This window comes from Podarcis vaucheri, assembly GCF_965113315.1.
Source record: "Podarcis vaucheri genome assembly, chromosome: 10".
NCBI lineage: Eukaryota > Metazoa > Chordata > Lepidosauria > Squamata > Lacertidae > Podarcis > Podarcis vaucheri.
In genome coordinates, this window is record NC_138748.1 from 66,231,932 (window position 1) to 66,252,313 (window position 20,382).

The 20,382-nt window shown below is 47.6% G+C and overlaps 1 protein-coding gene across 10 annotated transcripts in view; it reads right to left on the minus strand.

Annotated features, from left to right (window-relative positions):
• PFKFB3 (6-phosphofructo-2-kinase/fructose-2,6-biphosphatase 3) overlaps nucleotides 1–20,382 on the minus strand; it is a 70,470-nt gene that overhangs the window by 49,052 nt on the left and 1,036 nt on the right. For 8 of the 10 annotated variants that reach the window (XM_082238961.1, XM_082238957.1, XM_082238959.1 and 5 more), the window contains exon 1: nucleotides 5,261–5,386. The exons of 1 other annotated variant lie outside the window; for it this stretch is intronic. The gene's annotated coding sequence lies outside the window, so the exon portion shown is untranslated. Of the gene's footprint in view, nucleotides 1–5,260; nucleotides 5,387–20,382 lie in introns of those variants that run through there. One more of the 10 variants, XM_082238964.1, reaches the window with a different exon arrangement.

The following is a 20,382-nucleotide window of genomic DNA, read 5'->3' on the forward strand; positions in this document are numbered from 1 at the left end:
AGGAGCAAAATCTGAACTGGAAAGGGCCATAGCTCAATGGCAGATTGCCTGCCTTGCAAGCTCAAGGTCCCATGTTTGATCCCCGGCATGGGTAGGGAGGGTTGGGAGACGCTTTTTGTCTTAAATCCTGGAGTGCCACTGCCACTCAGTGTAGACAATGCTTAGCTTGGATAGGAGGAGATGTTGCTGTTGTTGTTGTTGTTGTTTAGTCTTTTAGTCCTGTCCGACTCTTCGTGACCCCATGGACCAGAGCACGCCACGCACTCCTGTCTTCCAATGCCTCCCGCAGTTTGCTCAAACTCATGCTGGTAATAATAATAATAATAATAATAATAATAATAATAATAATAATTTATTGTTTGTACCCCACCCATCTGGCTGGGTTTCCCCAGCCACTCTTGGCGGCTTCCACAAAGACAAAAAATACACTAAGATGTCACACATTAAAAGCTTCCCTGAACAGGGCTGCCTTAAGATGTCTTCTGAATGTCAGGTAGTTGATTATCTCTTTGACATCTGAAGGGAGGGCGTTCCACAGGGCGGGCGCCACTACCGAGAAGGCCCTCTGCCTGGTTCCCTGTAGCTTTGCTTCTTGCAATGAGGGAACCGCCAGAAGGCCCTCGGCGCTGGACCTCAGTGTCCGGGCAGAACGATGGGGGTGGAGACGCTCCTTCAGGTATACTGGTAGCTTCAAGAACACTGTCCCACCATCTCGTCCTCTGTCGTCCCCTTCTCCTTGTGCCCTCCATCTTTCCCAACTTCAGGGTCTTTCCAGAAAAGACTTCAGGGTCTTTTCCTCTTCTCATGAGGTGGCCACAGTATTGGAGCCTCAGCTTCAGGATCTGTCCTTCCAGTGAGCACTCAGGGCTGATTTCCTTCAGAATGGATAGGATTGATCTGGCGGAGGGAATATGGGGAACCACGATTCCAGCTATGCATGAAGGATGCCAAGAAGGAATAAGCCAAACTTTGGTCTGGGCGGCTCCCAACAGAATATTAAAAACAAAACGCCAAACATTAAAAACTTCTTAAACAGGGTTGCCTTCAGATGTATTCTAAAAGTCAGGTAGTTTTTTTATTTTCTTGACATCTGATGGGAGGGCGTTCCACAGGGCGGGCGCCACCACCAAGAAGGCCCTCTGCCTGGTTCCCTGTAACCTCACTTCTCGCAGTGATGGAACCGCCAGAAGGCCCTCGGCGCTGGACCTGTGTCCGGGCAGAACGATGGAGGTGGAGACGCTCCTTCAAGACAGGCCTTTTTTTTAAGGGACAGGTAGCAACCGTACACCTCCCTTATCCATCCTCCCCCCTGGCAAACAAGAGGGATTATCCTCTTTCAAAGACACAATCCAACCAGCAGTTCAAGGAAAAGATGCCGCAGGACAGAGACCGGCCTGGCCTAGAGAGAATCCCACGGGCCAGATATAAAGTCTTGGAGGGCTGTACAGCGGTACCTCTGGTTGCGAACAGGATCCGTTCCAGAGGCCCGTTCGCAACATGAAAAGAACGCAACCCGCAGCGGCGCATCTACGCACGGCGAGTTGCGATTTGCCGGTTCTGTGCATGACATCATTTTGCGCATCTGCGCATGCACGAGCAACGAAACCTGGCAGTAACCCTTTCGGGTACTTCTGGGTCGCCGCGGGACGTAACCTGAAAGAACGTAACATGAAGCGGACGTAACATGAGGTATGGCTGCATTGCCAGTTTGCATTCCCACCATTTTGCGACATGCAGTGCCAGGATGCCTCCAAGGCAATAGAACTCCCTTGGGAGTCTTTCGTAGTCCACCTAAAACTACCGTATTTTTTGCTCTATAAGACTCACTTTTTCCCTGCTAAAAAGTAAGGGGAAATGTGTGTGCATCCTATGGAGCGAATGCAGGCTGCACTGCTATCCCAGAAGCCAGAACAGCAAGAGGGATTGCTGCTTTCACTGCGCAGTGATTCCTCTTGCTGTTCTGGCTTCTGAGATTCAGAATATTTTTTTTCTTGTTTTCCTCCTCCAAAAACTAGGTGCGTCTTGTCAGGAAAAAGCAGCAATGCAAAAGCCAGCTGCAGGTGGCTGGAAAGCAAAACAGGATGTTGTGGTCTGGAACTGTACTGGTGGGGAAAAGGGGCAGTTCATTCTCTGTACTGAGCACCGGATGTTAGCTCAGAGTGTCACCTGACCTGTACTGGGAGTACAGGGGTGGAGTGGTGACTCTACTGCTGGAGTCTGGAGAGAGCAGTAACGTTTCTCTGTACTGCTGAATGACAGGAATAAAGACATGTAAATAGGCTCCTGTCTGTCTCTTTTCCCCTCCCTGGGGGAATGCAGGGAGGGAGAAGAAGGAGGGTGTGTTCTCCTCACGTTTGAGGAGGATCGCCGATTTATGACCTTGCCTGCCGGGAGACGCAGACGGGAAGGTCAACAAGTATCTCAGTCGGTTGCCTCTGGAGTGTGAGGCCAGTTACCTCTGACTGCGAGCTGAGATACTGACAACTTGTGGTCTGGGTGCGTCTTATAGAGCGAAAAATACGTGTATTTCAAAGGGACAGCCGCTGCCCTCTCCCTGCGGTCACTGCTAAGAGAAGACGAAAAGCAGGAAATTTTTGTAAACCTCCAACAAAGAACGTGTGACGCGGTGTTGAACCGAACGTGACTCAGCCGGGTGGTTAAGTCAAGTTCACGAAAACCAAACTGGAAAGAGCTTTTGAGAAGATCCCAATGAAACAGAAAGCCATCCCACCAGGGTGGGAGGCAGAAGACGACCCGAGGGCTTCCACATTCTTGGCAAGACTGCATTAGGGAACGGTCTTTCCCCTCCTCCCCCTGAATTAAAACGCCAAACTTCCCACCTGACCATCAGGTCTTCATTGCACTGAAATAAAGTATATTTCCTCAGAGTCCCATTGGAGAAACAAGTTGCAGTTCAGCAGCAGAGAACATGTTTTGCATGCAGAAGGTCCCTGGGTCAATTCCCAGCCTAGAATCATAGCACTGTAGAGTTGGTAGGGACACCCGAGGGTCATCTAGTCCAACCCTCTGCAAGGCAGGATTCTTAACAAGTGGTCCCCCATCCAGTTTGAAACCATATCGGACCCTGCTTAGCTTTGTAAACGTGGCTCTGAAAGACTCCCTCTCTGAAACTGCTGCCTGCCAATATACACAGTAAGGAACACAGTGGTACCGCTGGCTGTGAACAGGATCCTCTCCAGAGGCCCGTTCGCAACGTGAAAAGCCTGCAACCTGAAGCGCCGTATCTGTGCAGGTGCGTGGCGCAATTTGGCGCTTGTGCGCATGCATGAAGCACAATTTAGCACTACTGCGCATGTGCAAGTGGCGAAACCTGGAAGTAACCCTTTCCGGTACAGTGGTACCTTGGGTTACATAAGCTTCAGGTTACATACACTTCAGGTTACAGACTCTGCTAACCCAGAAATAGTACCTCGGGTTAAGAACTTTAATTGAGGATGAGAACAGAAATTGTGCTCCGGCGGCGCGGCAGCAGCAGGAAGTCCCATTAGCTAAAGTGGTGCTTCAGGTTAAGAACAGTTTCAGGTTAAGAACGGACCTCCGAAACGAATTAAGTACTTCACCCAAGGTACCACTGTACTTCCAGATCACCGCAGGACACAACCTGGAAAAATGTAACATGAAGCAAACGTAACATGACGTATAACTGCAGCGGTCTGACTTTGCATAAGACAGCTTGCTTATTGACCTTATTCCAGGGGTGCCTCCACACCAGCCCTTCTTCCCACAACTGTCGCACTTTGATGGCTCTTTTTTTTTTTTGCAGAGCAGGCAAATGATGCCGTTTTCCAAGTAGCTAAGCTAGGTTTGTTGTTTGCATTCCGCTCCCATGCTTTTTTTGCAGGCCTGATTTGTGGACAAACATTTGGAAGGAAATGGGAGCTGCAGCCACAGCCTGTCCAGTAAGGGCAGATAAAGCCCCATTGAGGCTTTGGGGGGGGGCACCCTGTGCCTTTAAATCAGGGAAACCTGTGGCCCTGTAGATGGTGGTAGACTCCAAATCCCCTTGGTCTGAGTTGGCATGGTCCAGGGTTAGTGATGATGGGAGTTGTAGTCCACCAATACAGCATTTTCACTCCAAGTGGAAGTATTCAGTTAAAGGAATTGTTGTGAAAATAAGAAATGTCTAGGCTGATGGAAGGTGGGGGTCCAATATATTATATATTATATATTATATTATATATTATTATTATTATTATTATTATTATTACGCTACCCATCTAACTGAGTCACATCGGGGGGGGGGGCAACAGGTCTTTTTTAACCATAACCCTTGCTCACACGTCCAGTGTTCGAAACCCCAAAAGCTGTACCATGACAGAACTTAAGCCACATGTTTTTTGAACCTGTTTCATCTTTTGAACACACCTGGCCTCAGGTTTTCATCAACCTAAGCCTCATATCAGGGGTGGCAAACCTGTGCCCTCCCCCCGAGGCATGGCCAACGATCTGGGATCAATATCATCATTATTGCTATTATTTATGGCATTTATGTGGGACACGGGTGGCGCTGTGGGTTAAACCACAGAGCCTAGGACTTGCTGATCAGAAGGTCGGCGGTTCGAATCCCCACGACAGGGTGAGCTCCCATTGTTCGCTCCCTGATCCTGCCCACCTCGCAGTTCGAAAGCACATCAAAGTGCAAGTAGATAAATAGGTACCACTCCAACGGGAAGCTAAACGGCATTTCCATGCGCTGCTCTGGTTTGCCAGAAGCGGCTTACTCATGCTGGCCACGTGACCCAGAAGCTGTACGCCGGCTCCCTCGGCCAATAAAGCGAGATGAGCGCCGCAACCCCAGAGTCGGCCACAACTGGACCTAATGGCATTACCTTTACCTATGGCATTTATATAACACTGCCTTTTTCTCCAAGTTGGCATACATGGCTCTCCACTCCCCCATCTCATTTAATCCCCACCACAACCCTGAGGTAGGTTCATGGCTGAGTAGGGATTCGAACCCTGGTCTCCGGGGTCCTCCTAGTACGACTCTCTAACCGCCACACCACGCCAGCTCTGGATAATTGGAGCTGGAGTCCGGTAACATCTGGAGGGCCCCAGGTGCTCCATGCATGTTTGAAATCAAGGACCTCTAGGTGTTGGCGGACTCCAACTCCCATCAGCGCTCAGGGTTGATGGGAGTCGGAGTCCGAGGCCACCCAGTTGCAGGTTCCTCGCCTCCGTCTGAAAACAAGCGGCTACATTCGGCCCTCAGCAGCCCGGACCTTTATCAGGAACTCACCCCGGCTTCCCTTACGGACCCATGGATTGCCTCGCCGTCGGTTAAATCACCCCCAACAGCCTCCTTCTCTTTGGGTCTGACTCATCCGGTGAAGTCACAAGGCTTCTGCGTTACCGTGGCAACTACCCAAGCCATCCTTGCAAAAGACAGTTGACGGGGGTGATGCCACAGAGTGACTCAGCCGTGGTTTTGCGGCAAACTACACTCAAGCTTCGGACGCGGGTGGCGCTGTGGGTTAAACCACAGAGCCTAGGACTTGCTGATCAGAAGGTCGGCGGTTCGAATCCCCGCAACGGGGTGAGCTCCCGTTGCTCGGTCCCTGCTCCTGCCAACCTAGCAGTTCGAAAGCATGTCAAAGTGCAAGTAGATAAATAGGTACCACTCCAGCGGGAAGGTAAACGGCGTTTCCATGCGCTGCTCTGGTTTGCCAGAAGCGGCTTAGTCATGCTGGCCACATGACCCAGAAGCTGTGCTCCCTTGGCCAGTAAAGTGAGATGAGCGCCACAACCCGAGTCGGTCATGACTGGACCCAATGGTCAGCGGTCCCTTTACCCCTTTACCTTACAATCAAGCTTGGTATTAGTCAGGGCACAACTGTCCGCACTGAAAGGCAATTGCGTACCTGCAAATTTACGGCCACGTGCACACAAACAGAGAATTATTTGTGGCCCTGTAGATGTCTTTTCAAAAGTAGTTCAACAGGGCATACTCCTAAGTAAGGCCACCATACAGCTGGGATAGCTCCGTCGGTGGAGCATGTGACTCTTAATCTCAAGGTCGCGGGTTCCAGTCCCACCTCAGGAGGAAAAAAAATAATCCCTGTATTGCAGGGAATTTGGGCTATAGATGACCCTCGCAGCGCCTTCTGCCTCTATAATCCTATGATTTTAATAACTCTTTAAATCAGCTTTAAACTGTCATGGCTTCCCCCAAAGAATTCTGGGAGTTGTAGTTTGTTAAGGTGCTGAGAGCTATAAGGCGGACCCTATTCCCCCCTATACCAGAACTACAATTCCCAGAGTTCTCTGTGAAGAAATTTATTGTTAAACCACTCTGGGAACTGTAGTGCCGTGAGGGGACAATTTTCAGCACCCTTGACAAACTACAGTTCCCAGAATTCTTTGAGGCGTAAGCCCAAACTGCTTAAAGTGGTATCACGGTGTTTTAAATATACAGTGCGAATGTGGCCTAACATGGGATAGGATTGCAAGGCTTAATCTGTTTTCTTGCTGCGTAGAAGGTATCCTCATTGCTGTCCTCGCGGCTTATATAATTGTTGGCTGCTCAGCTTGACCAAGAAACCGATACCTCGCTATTACACACACACACAGTGTGTCCTGCTTGGCCAGGAAGCTGTAAAACCTCTCTGATTCCTTCTGGAGTAAGCAAGTCACAGACTCTAGATTAAAATACAGCACAATCTGTGCCCAGTGTCCAATTTTCAAACCAGACTCGCAACATCACCGAATCCTGTCCCCTCTAAATGCCAAAGATCACCAATCCTCGTCGGGCGGCTTTCAGCGTTAAAGCACATCTCTCTCACAAATACCAGGGCAAGGCCAGACATACCGGCTGCAATTTCACAAGAGCATTTTTGTTAGCCCAAAAATGGAAAGCGAGCGAGGTTCCAGCCAAAGAAGAACGGCAACGTAAACTGATGGAATATGCGCAGCTTGCAGATTTAACATACAGAATAAGAGAACAAGAACGCACATTTAAAGGAGACTGGAAAATGTTTACTGAATATATGGGGGGAAATTGTGTATATTTGAAAACGTGGGCAGCATTTAGATCAATTCAACAGTGTAAACAAGTTTTGATGGATGTAACAATGGAATACTGAATGGTTTAGTTCATGTAAAATATGCAGGGATGTATGGTATGCAAAATGAACCGCGGAAAGAGACGAAGGGAGCGGCAAAGGATCCTAATTGCTAAAAACTGGAAAAAAGAAACTGTGCCAACAAAAAAAGGAATGGCAAGATAAACAGGCTAGATTAACAGAGGCATTTAGAGATCACACTAGACAAGAGTTTCGAAAAGCATGTGGAAAATGCAGAGAATACTTCACAAAACAGTGCCCTAAAATACATACCTGGACTTGTTTCGATTAATGTTTGCAGGAGACTTTGAGGATATTTAAGTTATAATTAGAAAAATCTTAATAATTATCCATAAAGGAGTTTATAAGAAGTAAATAAGGAGGCCAGATACAGGATAAAGGAAGTCTTTTATTTGGTTGTTTGTACTGATGTATGTGATGCTCATTGTATGTTAAGTTCATGTTTAATGAGGGTGGATTTGTGTATTGGGGGGTTGGGGGTTGTATTATGTTGTAAATAAAATTCCAATAAAAATATATTTTAAAAAAGGAAAGAGAAGAAGGAAAGTCATTGGTTTCAGGTTGCCTAAATGGATATTTTGAAATGTAAATTAGAAAAATTTAATAATATGTATATATATTTGTGTGTGTGTGTGTGTGATGGGTGGGGTATAAATAATAATAATTTATTGTTTTTTATTTTTATTTTTATTATTGGAACTCATGGGCATCCAACGAAGCTGAATGCAGGAAGATTGGAGACAGAGCCAAGAAAGTCCTTCACGCAGCGCATAGTTAAACTATGGAACTTCGTGATGGGCACTATGATGGCACTCAAAGAGGACACACCATATTCATGCAGAAGAAGACTATCAATGGCTGCCCGCCATGATGGCTATGCTCTCCTTCCCCAGTTGGAGACAGTAGTGCTCCTGAATATCAGTTGCTGGAAACCCCAGGAGAGGAGAGTTGCTCTTGCTCTCGGATCCTGTTTGCAGGTTTCCCATTGAGGCATCTGGTTGGCTGCTGTGAGAACAGGATGCTAGACTAGATCATACCCTCCAACATTTCCCCGATGAAAATAGGGACATCCTGTTCCTTATTACTACTACCCCACCCATCTGACTGGGCTACCCCAGCTACTCTGGGTGGCTTCCATCATATATGAAAACATTAAACAACTTCCTTATACGGAGCTGCCTTCAGGTTTCTTCTAAAGGTTGTACAGTGATACCTCGGGTTAAGAACTTAATTCGTTCCGGAGGTCCGTTCTTAACCTGAAACTGTTCTTAACCTGAGGTACCACTTTAGCTAATGGGGCCTCCCGCTGCCACCGTGCAATTTCTGTTCTCATCCTGAAGCAAAGTTCTTAACCCAAGGTACTATTTCTGGGTTAGCGGAGTCTGTAACCTGAAGCGTCTGTAACCCGAGGTACCACTGTATAGTTACTTACAGTCATACCTCATGTTATGTTTGCTTCATGTTACGTTTTTTCAGGTTGCGTCCCACAGCGACCCGGAAGTACCAGAAAGGTTACTTCTGGGTTTCGCCGCTCGCACATGCGCAGATGTGCTAAATTGCACTTTGCGCATGCACACATATGGCACCTGCGCAGATACAGTGCTTCAGGTTGTGGGCTTTGCACGTTGCAAACGGGCCTCCGGAACGGATCCCATTCGCAGCCAGAGATACCACTTTATATACTTGTTTCAGGGCTTGCATAACTCCATACCCTCCATCATTTCTCCGATGAAAATGAGATGTCCTAAGGAAAAATGGGACATTCTGGGATCAAATCAGAAACCAGGATGGCTTCTGTAAATCCAGGACTGTCCCTGGAAAATAAGGCCACTGGCCTGATCCAGAAGAACAGTGTTTCTCCTTTCTTATGCATCTGTTAACTGCAAGCATGTTGCAAAGCCAGCAAAATCAAAACAAAACAGATAGTTCTGAACCCGTTTTTCTAGGAAACCACCCTGAGCATATTTATGAAAAATATTTGCTGCACGCCAACCCTTTCCACCCCAACAACAAACCTCCAACCAGTAAAAGGTACTCAAAAGGTACTTCCCTGGATGTTCTGCAATGTTGTGTAATTGTCTGAGCTTGAAGCAGGGGCGGGGGAGGCTTGAAAAATATGTTTGCTCTCGGCTCTCTGTGAAACACAGAGCAGAAAAACACCGGGGAGTGGACTCGGGGGCTGCTTGTTTATCGGGCTTGCCTGTTCCTCAGGCTTCTTGGAAACGGCTGCTGCATGGAGATAGCATGTGAACAGGGCTGCAGGCAACAATGCGCGCGCATGCCTCTTTCACATGCCCAAGCCTTGCTGTGGGAGCTCGGTTACAGAAAGTTCAGGCAGTGCAGAGAGAGGAAGACGTAGACTTCCTGCTCCTGGACACGTGGAAGGAGCGTGCACAACCACCCGGGCTGCTGAGATAGCAGTCGTGCCAGCTGCGCTCTCCAATAAGCTCAGCTGTTTATACCTCCCTAGCAAAAGGGACTGTACTCTCTCTCCTCCTCCAGCGAAGGCAGCAGGGAGAATGTTCCCAGGGATAGGATGCCAGCCTCCTCGTGCCACGGCCCTGCCAAATGCAAAAATAGATATACACATACAGAAACACACACACACACGCATATAAAAACATACGGTACCTCCTCCTGTCTCAAGGTATTTGCAGTTTCATAAACACATTTCTGGCAAGGGAACTGTTGTTGAAGCCAAAGGTTTCTTAGAAGTAGAACACCCTGCTCCAAATCCCAGGAATAAGAATTTGCTTTGTTGCATCGATATCCTAGACCCTCCCAAGTGTTTCTATTTTCCAGGGACAGTCCCGAATTTACAGCCATCCCGGTTTCTGATTTGATCTCCGAATGTCCCACTTTTCCATAAAAGGTAAAGGTAAAGGGACCCCTGACCTTTAGGTCGAGTTGTGGCCGACTTTGGAGTTGCGGCGCTCATCTCGCTTTATTGGACGGGGGAGCCGGTGTACAGCTTCCGGGTCATGTGGCCAGCATGACTAAGCCGCTTCTGGCGAACCAGAGCAGCGCACAGAAACGCCGTTTACCTTCCCGCCGGAGTGGTACCTATTTATCTACTTGCATTTTGACGTGCTTTCGAACTGCTAGGTTGGCAGGAGCAGGGACCGAGCAACAGGAGCTCACCCCATTGCGGGGATTTGAACCGCCAACCTACTGATTGGCAAGTCCTAGGCTCTGTGGTTTAACCCACAGCGCCACCCGCACCCCAAGGACTTTTAGGGCGTTCCTATTTTCATAGGAGAAATGTTGGAGGGGATGATATCCCACCTTCTCATCAAAGCAGCCCCCCCCCATTTAAAAAGTAACTATTCTGCGTTTCAAACACATAATCCGTAAGGCAGGCAACTCAAGTTGCGGGTACCACCAATTGTTTAGGACTACCGCATCGCTTTTTCGTTAAGCATTTTAGATCTATGGAAATACAGTGGACACTTGGGTTGTGAACGTGATCTGTGCGGGATGTAAGTTCGCAACCCAGAGCATTCGCAACCCGCAGCGGCATGTCTGCGCACGTGCGGGTTGTGATTCAGTGCTTCTGCGCATGCGCAAAGCGTGATTTAGCACTTCTGCACATGTGCGACCACTGAAACCCGGAAGTAACCCGTTCCGGTACTTCCAGGTTTCGGCGCGTCCGTAACCCAAAAAAACGCAACCTGAAGCCTCTGTAACCCGAGTTATGACTGTAAACAAGTACAGTGGTACCTCGGGTTAAGTACTTACGGTAATTCATTCCAGAGGTCCATTCTTAATCTGAAACTGTTCTTAACCTGAAGCACCACTTTAGCTAATGGGGCCTCCTGCTGTTTCCGTGCAGCGGGAGCGCGGTTTCTGTTCTTATCCTGAAGCAAAGTTCTTAACCTGAAGCACTATTTCTGGGTTAGCAAAGTCTGTAACCTGAAGCGCATGTAACCCGAGGTAACACTGTATAAGGAACGAAGCAGGCACTCCCTTGAAACAAGTCCACAGAGCAGAGGACACGCAAGTAAAACACCTGCATTATCGGATCAAAATTTATTCATTTAAAGTTTATTAAATTTATATACTGCCCTTATGCCAGAAGGAGACGCCAGCAACCAAGCAATATAATTGAAACGCATTCAAAACATCTGAAAACAGGAAGAACAATCCCACACTCTCGCAGCTCATAAATTTCAAGGTAGTCAAGAACGGTATCTTTCAGTCAGCAGATGCCCAACTGAGCAGGATTAAAAGAAAAAAGAATAAAAGTCTTGCTGAATGCTAGCAATGAAGGAGACAGACACACCTCACAAAGGGGGGCATCCCGCAAACAGGGACAAAGAGAGGATGTGCAAATGGGGCATTTGGGACAGGGCCCTGCTTTTAACAGAGCAATTGCAAAATTCCAGTGCTGGAGCCCAGAACTTGCTTGCTGCTCTGAAGGAGGCCGAAAGGTGTGTGAGAGAGAAAGCCACTGGGTTTTGAACTGTGAGCAGGTCATCAGGCAATGTGAAATGGATCTAAGCTGCTCTGGCCGTAGCTGGCCCAATACATTTTGCTGCCCAAGGCAGAACAACAACATGGTGCTCTCCCTCCCCAAGTCAAGACGCACAAGGCTGGCCAAGCCGTTTAAGCAACTGAGACTCCCTGGGAATATATGTGTGTGTGTGTGTGTGTGTGTGTGTGTGTGTGTGGTGTTGTTGTTGTTGTTGTTTAGTCATTTAGTCGCGTCCGACTCTTCATGACCCCATGGACCAGAGCACGCCAGGCCCTCCTGTCTTCCACTGCCTCCCCCAGTTTGGTCAAACTCATGCTGGTAGCTTCGAGAACGCTATCCAACCATCTCGTCCTCTGTCGTCCCCTTCTCCTTGTGCCCTCCATCTTTCCCAACATCAGGGTCTTTTGCAGGGAGTCTTCTCTTCTCATGAGGTGGCCAAAGTATTGGAGCCTCAGCTTCAGGATCTGTCCTTCCAGTGAGCGCTCAGGGCTGATTTACTTCAGAATGGAGAGGTTTGATCTTCTTGCACTCCATAATTCAAAAGCATCAATTCTTCGGCGATCAGCCTTCTTTATGGTCCAGCTCTCACTTCCATACATCACTACTGGGAAAACCATAGCTTTAACTATACGGACCTTTGTTGGTAAGGTTATACATACATACATACATACACATATACATATATATATATATGCTTTCGTAGATTTTCACGGGTACAGGAATGCAGGTTTTGGTGTCTTCGGGTGTCTTCCCGTGTAAGAGTCGGGGTGTCTGTGCGACGTTTCGACGAGGTCTCACTCGTCATCTTCAGGCTGGTGCTTTCGGCTTCTTGTTACTGGAACAGAGCTCTGTTCCAGTAACAAGAAGCCGAAAGCACCAGCCTGAAGATGACGAGTGAGACCTCGTCGAAACGTCGCACAGACACCCCGACTCTTACACGGGAAGACACCCGAAGACACCAAAACCTGCATTCCTGTACCCGTGAAAATCTACGAAAGCATATATATATATATATATATATATATTTTACACACACATATATATACACACCCACACACACACACACACACAAAATAACAATACAACTAGTAACTAATGATTTGATGCCCTTTTGGCACACCCAATAGCTAGCAGCCTAGGGCAGCCTAATGATAGGGTGAGCCCTGATACAGATTGAGAAACAGCTCCTCAAGACCTGGGGCAGAGATGCTCCATGTGCAGTGGCTGTGATTTTCCACTTTGCATGGTTATTTCCAGGAGCCACCTCCAGTTTTCACTCTAAATAAAACACAGTCTCACTCAGGGGTCGGCAAGGTTTACCTCACCTGGGCTGGTTCACTCCAGCAGAGAGCCCTCCTTGGGCCAGATTGTGAATGCCCAGGCCTGCAATTTCTGGCTTCTGCATCTGTACAGATGCAATTTCTGGCATCTGTGTCTGCGGAGATGCGATTTCTGGTGCCGCAGAAGCGAGACCGTGCCAGTTTAGCGCAGTGTGCGGGGGCTCGCCGAACGGTGGCTCGGTTTGGGGGCGGCTCGTAAGCCGGTTAAAAGACCCCCATGGGCTGCTTGTGGCCCACGGGCCTAGGGTTGCCTACCCCTGGTCTTACTGGTTTCCAGGCAGCATATGTACAGTGGGCAGTTTGGGGAGGAATGGTTAGGATCAGACTAGTCAATGCTATCCAGAATGCGGCAGCTAGACTGGTGACTGGGAGCGGCCGCCGAGACCACCTAACACCGGTCTTGAAAGACCTACACTGGCTCCCAGTACGTTTCCGAGCACAATTCAAAGTGTTGGTGCTGACCTTTAAAGCCCTAAACGGCCTCAGTCCAGTATATCTGAAGAAGTGTCTCCATCCCCGTCGTTCAGCCTGGACACTGAGGTCCAGCGCTGAGGGCCTTCTGGGGGTTCCATCACTGCGAGAAGCAAAGCTACAGGGAACCAGGCAGAGGGCCTTCTCGGTAGTGGCACCCGCCCTGTGGAATGCCCTCCCATCAGATGTCAAGGAAACAAACAACTACCTGACTTTTAGAAGACATCTGAAGGCAGACCTGTTTAGGGAGGTTTTTAATGTTTGATATTTTATCGTGTTTTTAATATTCTGTTGGGAGCTGCCCAGATTGGCTGGCGAAACCAAGCCAGATGGGCAGCGTATAAATAAAAAATAATAATTTATTATTATTATGCATGCAGGAGGGTCAGCAAGGGTGTAATCAGAAGGAGACAGTACACATTAATTTGGGAAGGGGGTGGACTCTGCAAAATGTTGACGATCAGGAGCAAACCACGTACCGTATTTTTCGCTCTATAAGACGCACCAGACCATAAGACGCACCTAGTTTGTGGAGGAAAACAAGAAAAAAATATATTCTGAATTTCAGGAGCCAGAACAACAAGAGGGATCGCTGCGCAGTGAAAGCAGCGATCCCTCTTGCTGTTCTGGCTTCTGGGATAGCTGCGCAGCCTGCATTCGCTCCATAACATGCACACACATTTCCCCTTACTTTTTAGGAGGGGAAAAGTGAGTCTTATAGAGCAAAAAGTACAGTATATGTTTCTGCTGAAAATGCATGTGATCACGTGAGTGACTGGGTGAGTCTCTACAAGAACAAGGCACATGGGAAGCTACACCAGCTTGCTCTTAAAGCAGTGTGATCGTCCCATCAACGTGACTGGATCCTGTCCAGAAATGGGAAATCCATGCATCCTGAGTCATCAGATGCATGGCTAGATTTAGATAAAAGCAAGTTCCATTAATAGCTGGCGGTGGCACTCAAAGGTGGAAGAGGAGGAGAAACAAAAAGAAAAAGAGAATTAGCTTCTTTTGTGCACATTATCTAAGCGAAGAAGCTCTCCAAAGTCGAGGGAGAGCAGGGCCCTTTCGGTCCTGAATGGGGAACCTTTGGACCTCCAGATGTTGCTGAACTACAACTCCCATCAGCCCACCGTCATGGTCAATAGCAGGGGGTGATGGGAGCCGTGGTTCAGCAATGTCTGGAGGCTCAAAGGTTCCCCATGCATGGTCCAGCAACTGATACAGGAAAAGAAGATGCTATGCTAAGCGATGGCTGGTACCCTCTGGAATTGGTAGGGGGGAAAGCAGGGGAGACCAGCAGTAGGTTGGGGCAGAGCCAAAGACCATAGCTGTCAACTTTCCCCTTTTCTTGCAAGGAATCCTATTTGGAATAAGGGAATTTCCCTTTAAAAAGGGGAAACGTTGACAGCCATGGCCAAAGACAGGCAGAGTCAACCCCCCTCCATCAAATTTGCTGTAAGTAAGTTGGCAGGCAGGGACGCAGGTGGCGCCTAGGGCTTGCCGATCAGAAGGTTGGCGGTTCGAATCCCCGCGACGGGGTGAGCTCCCGTTGCTCGGTCCCTGCTCCTGCCAACCTAGCAGTTCAAAAGCACGCCAGTGCAAGTAGATAAATAGGTACCACTCCGGCGTTTCCGTGCTCTGCTCTGGTTCACCAAAAGCGGCTTAGTCCTGCTGGCCACATGACCCGGAAGCTGTACACTGGCCGACCCCAGAGTCGGCCACGACTGGACCTAATGGTCAGGGGTCCTTTTACCCTTTACCTTTATGTTGGCCGGCAGGTAAAGGATGAATCATAGAACTGTAGCATTGGAAGGGATCCCGAGGGTCATCTAGTCCAACCCCCTGCCGTGCAGAATTCTCCACTAAAACACCTGACTATCGGCCACTTGTAACCAAGTAAAGATGCCTGGGGGTCTCACATCTCCACCTTCTGGATTTGCATCCCTGGCGATCCTTGGATCTTGACTGTTTTCACACACTAATAAGAGGAGGTTAAGGGGTGATATGATAGCCATGTTCAAATATATAAAAGGATGTCACATAGAGGAGGGAGAAAGGTTGTTTTCTGCTGCTCCAGAGAAGCGGACACGGAGCAATGGATCCAAACTACAAGAAAGAAGATTCCACCTAAACATTAGGAAGAACCTCCTGACAGTAAGAGCTGTTTGACAGTGGAATTTGCTGCCAAGGAGTGTGGTGGAGTCTCCTACTTTGGAGGTCTTTAAGCAGAGGCTTGACAACCATATGTCAGGAGTGCTCTGATGGTGTTTCCTGCTTGGCAGGGGGTTGGACTCGATGGCCCTTGTGGTCTCTTCCAACTCTATGATTCTATATCAGTTATATTTTTATCTGTACAACTGGGATGAATTTCTGGCACCAAATTGCTTTCTCCGTGCAGCCCAAGCAGGAGCAGTGGGCGACGTTATAATGAATTGTTGTCGCTTGTCTTCGCTTCCCCTGTCCCACTGCCCTGCTCACAGTTGTGAAGGTTGTTATTATGTTATGAACGGTCCATGTGTCACCACTCGGAAAGAGGCCAATACAGTGGATGCTCAGGTTGCAAACGTGATCTGTGCAGGAGGCACGTTCGCAACCCGCAGCGCAGCATCTGCATACGCGCGGGTTGCAATTTGGCGCTTCTGCACATGCACAAAGCGCAATTTAGTGTTTCTGCGCGAGCAATGAAACCTGGAAGTAACCCATTTCGGTACTTCCGGGTTTCGGCGCATCCGTAACCCGAAAACACGCAACCTGAAGCATCTGTAACCTGAGGTATGACTGTATATCTGTGGACTGTCCTTGGATCAAGTGACTTTTCTTCTTGACGTTCTCAGAGCTTTTAACCTAGCTCAAGGTTGTCACCAGAACTGGCCCGAGATTTAACTGAGCAGGAATCACAGTCAGTCCGCCATTTGAAAAATAAGACTTTAGAGCCGCCTTGCCACAAAATGGCAAGTAGACATTCCCTTTTGGCGACTGCAACCTTAGTTTAAGGAGCCATTTGGCGCCTAGCGTATAAATCTGAGTTTCCAACACTGCGTCTGAGAGTCCACACACTAAATGTTACACACAGGCCCCACACAAACAGCTGGTTTTGTTATCTAAAGTGGGACGGGTGCGCCAGGTGGCTTGTTTTAGATGCTATCTGTATTTGTCTCGCAGGACTGACTGACTGGTTCTGAACCTTTTGGAAACATGCTGGGTATTTGCCGTTCTTCTGAGCTCCTTCTTCCTTCAGAGTCATTTTGCAGATTATCTATAAATGTCAAGCCTTCCTTAGGATCTGAAATCAGAATCACTTTCTGCTTACATGACTCTGGGAGCTTTGTGGAGAATACCGTCTGTTTTTTGTCTTGTTTTGGTAGCTCTTGAGTTATTCAGGTTATATTTCTGCTTTGTCATCTAGGTTATTAGGGTTGTATTTCTGCTTTGTCCTTGAGGCCAAGTCTGAAAATTATTCCTCATTATTCCTCATTATTCCTCTCGTGAAAGCTGTTTCCCCCCTCTTGTATTATATTCCACCTCAGTGCCTCAGCCAAAAACAGCACAATCCTAACCATGTCTACTCAGAAGTAAGTCCTATTGAAGTCAATGGAACTTACTTCCAGGTAAAGTTGGCTTCAGATTGAGAACCAACCTCAAAAGTATCGGCAGTTTTGTTTAGCTAAATCAGTATTTTTGAAGTCAGACTTCTTAAAGATTCTTTTAGTTCCCTGAGTCCAAAAGCTTAATGATTTGTACTTCCATTAACATTGGCAAGTTCGTTGCCCCCCCCCCACTTAGGAATAACGTTTAAAATTAAAAATTGCTTTCCTCAGGGCCTTATGATTCTTGCACACAATTTCTGAAGAGCTTTCCTGCCCAATAATTTTACCTTATGGATTTTGAGGCAGTATTATCACAAATCAAATAGTCAAAATACATTCTTATCAAGTATACAGTATAATCAGTTTCCTCTGTTCTCTGTGTTGTTTAAACATGGTTATTGTTCTATGACCTTCGTCTATACGGACAGTGCTCCAGCTTAAACAATTCTTGCTTGTACTGCGTGACATGTACTTCTTGCCTTCAGGTAATATGCTTTCCCCAAAAAATTATGCCATCAAAGGGAATTCAGGCTTTCCAGCGGTAGTTCCCCCTTTCCCAACACAACCGATATGGAAGCTGACGCCATAGACACAAACACAATAAAAACTTTCCTAATTCCAGCTACGTAAACGAAACGCCCTGTTCTTTTCCCAGAGGAAATTCTGGTTTTCACAATTCAGGTTGCGGAAAAATACATTCCACCAAAGGTGACTCCACATTCCCCACTTTGAATTGCACACAGAAACAGGCCTACGGGGTAGCTCAGGTATTCCTCGGGTCTGTTGCACTTTCCCTCGGATAGTAATTCCAGTTTTACACCTTCTATACTGCTCTATTCGGAGGATAGTCTCCCACCTTCCTATAATCTCATGCACAAGCCTCAGGCGCAGTTCGCAATCGCACATGATGTCATCACGGAGGCATGCGCCAAAGTCAGATTGTATATGAGGTCCCCACCCAGTCTGAAATGGAGAGGTTGGGTGGGGAGTTGGTTGGGTGACAGCAGGTGAGGACTGACAGGAGGCACACTGAGAGTTGGTGGGAACAATATCGGATTGGCATAACAAGCTACAAGAATTTGCTGAAATGGCGAATTTCAGCTGAATGCTGAAATGCTGAAATGGTTGACAAATAGCCTGAGAGGCAATTCAAAACAAAAATTTATGGAAAAGTGGGATAGATATAAGATATATGTTCAAAAATACAGTAAAGGTTCGCTATCTATGCTAGCATTCGATTGACGTTGGAGAAAGACTGAGTTGAGAAATAAGACCAAGGGTGCATATTGATATAGGAATGTATTAGATAAAATGTAAAGAAATGTACAATAATAAGAGTACATTCATTTGTAAAAAAGGAATATACAACGGGATAGACAGGAAGTCCAAAGTGTTGGTACATACAGTGGTACCTCGAGTTACATACGCTTCAGGTTACAGATGCTTCAGGTTACAGACTCCGCTAACCCAGAAATAGTACCTCGGGTTAAGAACTTTGCTTCAGGATGAGAACAGAAATTGTGCTTTGGTGGCGCAGTGGCAGCAGGAGGCCCCATTATCTAAAGTGGTGCTTCAGGTTAAGAACAGTTTCAGGTTAAGAACGGATCTCCGGAACGAATTAAGTACTTAACCCAATAATGGATACTTTTGAATTATGGTGCTGGAGGAGACTCTTGAGAGTCCCATGGACTGCAAGAAGATCAAACCCATCCATTCTTAAGGAAATCAGCCCTGAGCGCTCACTGGAAGGACAGATCCTGAAGCTGAGGCTCCAAGACTTTGGCCACCTCATGAGAAGAGAAGACTCCCTGGAAAAGCCCCTGATGTTGGGAAAGATGGAGGGCACAAGGAGAAGGGGACGACAGAGGACGAGATGGTTGGACGGTGTTCTTGAAGCTACCAGCATGAGTTTGACCAAACAGCGGGAGGCAGTGGAAGACAGGAGTGCCTGGCGTGCTCTGGTCCATGGGGTCATGAAGAGTCGGACACGACTAAACAACTAAACAACAACAACAAGCCTTGACACCTCTTCCTCCAAGTCTTCTCTCATTCACCACTCATCATTGTTCCACCACCACTGCCCAGGCTCTGAGCCTTCTTGCCTTGTCGGTACCCCAGTTGGTTCCTCTGCGTCCAACCAGTCCATGACATTCCACCGGCAGTTACATACTAGACTGGAACATTTTAGAATAGCCTTGGTTGGTGTAATAAACGAAAATCTGCCCTTATTCCTTTATGGGGGACACAAGGGGTCTTATAGAGTCCTTTGCAGGTTCTCCATCGGTCGGAGAAAAGAACAGAGGCCAACCAGAGAATATTGAGAAGCAAAGCAGCTAGTAAGCCTGATCTTTATTGATCTGTTGCAACAGGGTGCTCCCCTCACACGCAGGAGAAGGAGGAGGACTCTGAACCAAGGTATGCCCGCCCTTATATAAACATTTTAAATTGCCCACCCTGGAGTCCAAGACCACCCCCCAGACAAATCATACCTACATCACAGAAGGGGCAGTCTACAACAGAAATCTGAGTGCGTTGCTTCCCTCCTGTCTGGCAGGTTACCTGTTAATGCTTACTTGATTGGATACCCTGGGGAGCATAGCCAGTCTTTTATAATGATAAATACTTAGTTCCTGAGCCAGGTCACAGGCTCACCCTATTCATACACAGACATACCCTTAAGACAGGATTTGTGAAGGAAAAGACAATGGGGAGGCTTTTCCATTTTCCTTGACCTTGCAGAGAAATCATTTGGTCAGTTTGGGAGTCAAAATGGTTTCAGGGCTGTTTTCCTGTGCTGCTTCAGACATATGGTTTATATATTTATGTACGTGTTGCTTGGTACATTTATGAACATTTATTATATATATAAAGGACCTTAATTTTTTTATTTCATTGGATATCCGGGTTGCAGCATAAGTGACGGCCCCAAGAGCGGTTTGCAATGTGTTCTTGGCTACGAGGACTCAATGGGAACCATGTACCCCCACCCCACACAAGAGCAATAGTTTCTCATGTATGCGTCAGATGCCACTCGGAAAATTGGCCCGTAGATCACGCGCCAGGGGCTAAAACCCTCTTGGGCTTCTGAAACGAAGCGAATTCATATGGGAAAATGCTTCAGCAAAAGGAACGCCAGGCGATAACATCCTGCAAGCCAGTAGAGGGATTCTCACAACACGCCCTTCAGTGTGCATCGCAGTCACATGCCCCCCACACGCATGTGCTGTGAGTCGCTTCAGATGCCATGTGGACAATAGGACACAGGGCTGGGTTGTGCAGTCCCATCATCATCAAATTTATTATCAAGGTTATCAGCCACCCTACACCTGCAGGTCCCAGGTGAGGTCACAACACCATAAATCCAGAATGAAAATCTTTAAAAAAGGGGGGGGGGGCCTTCATTG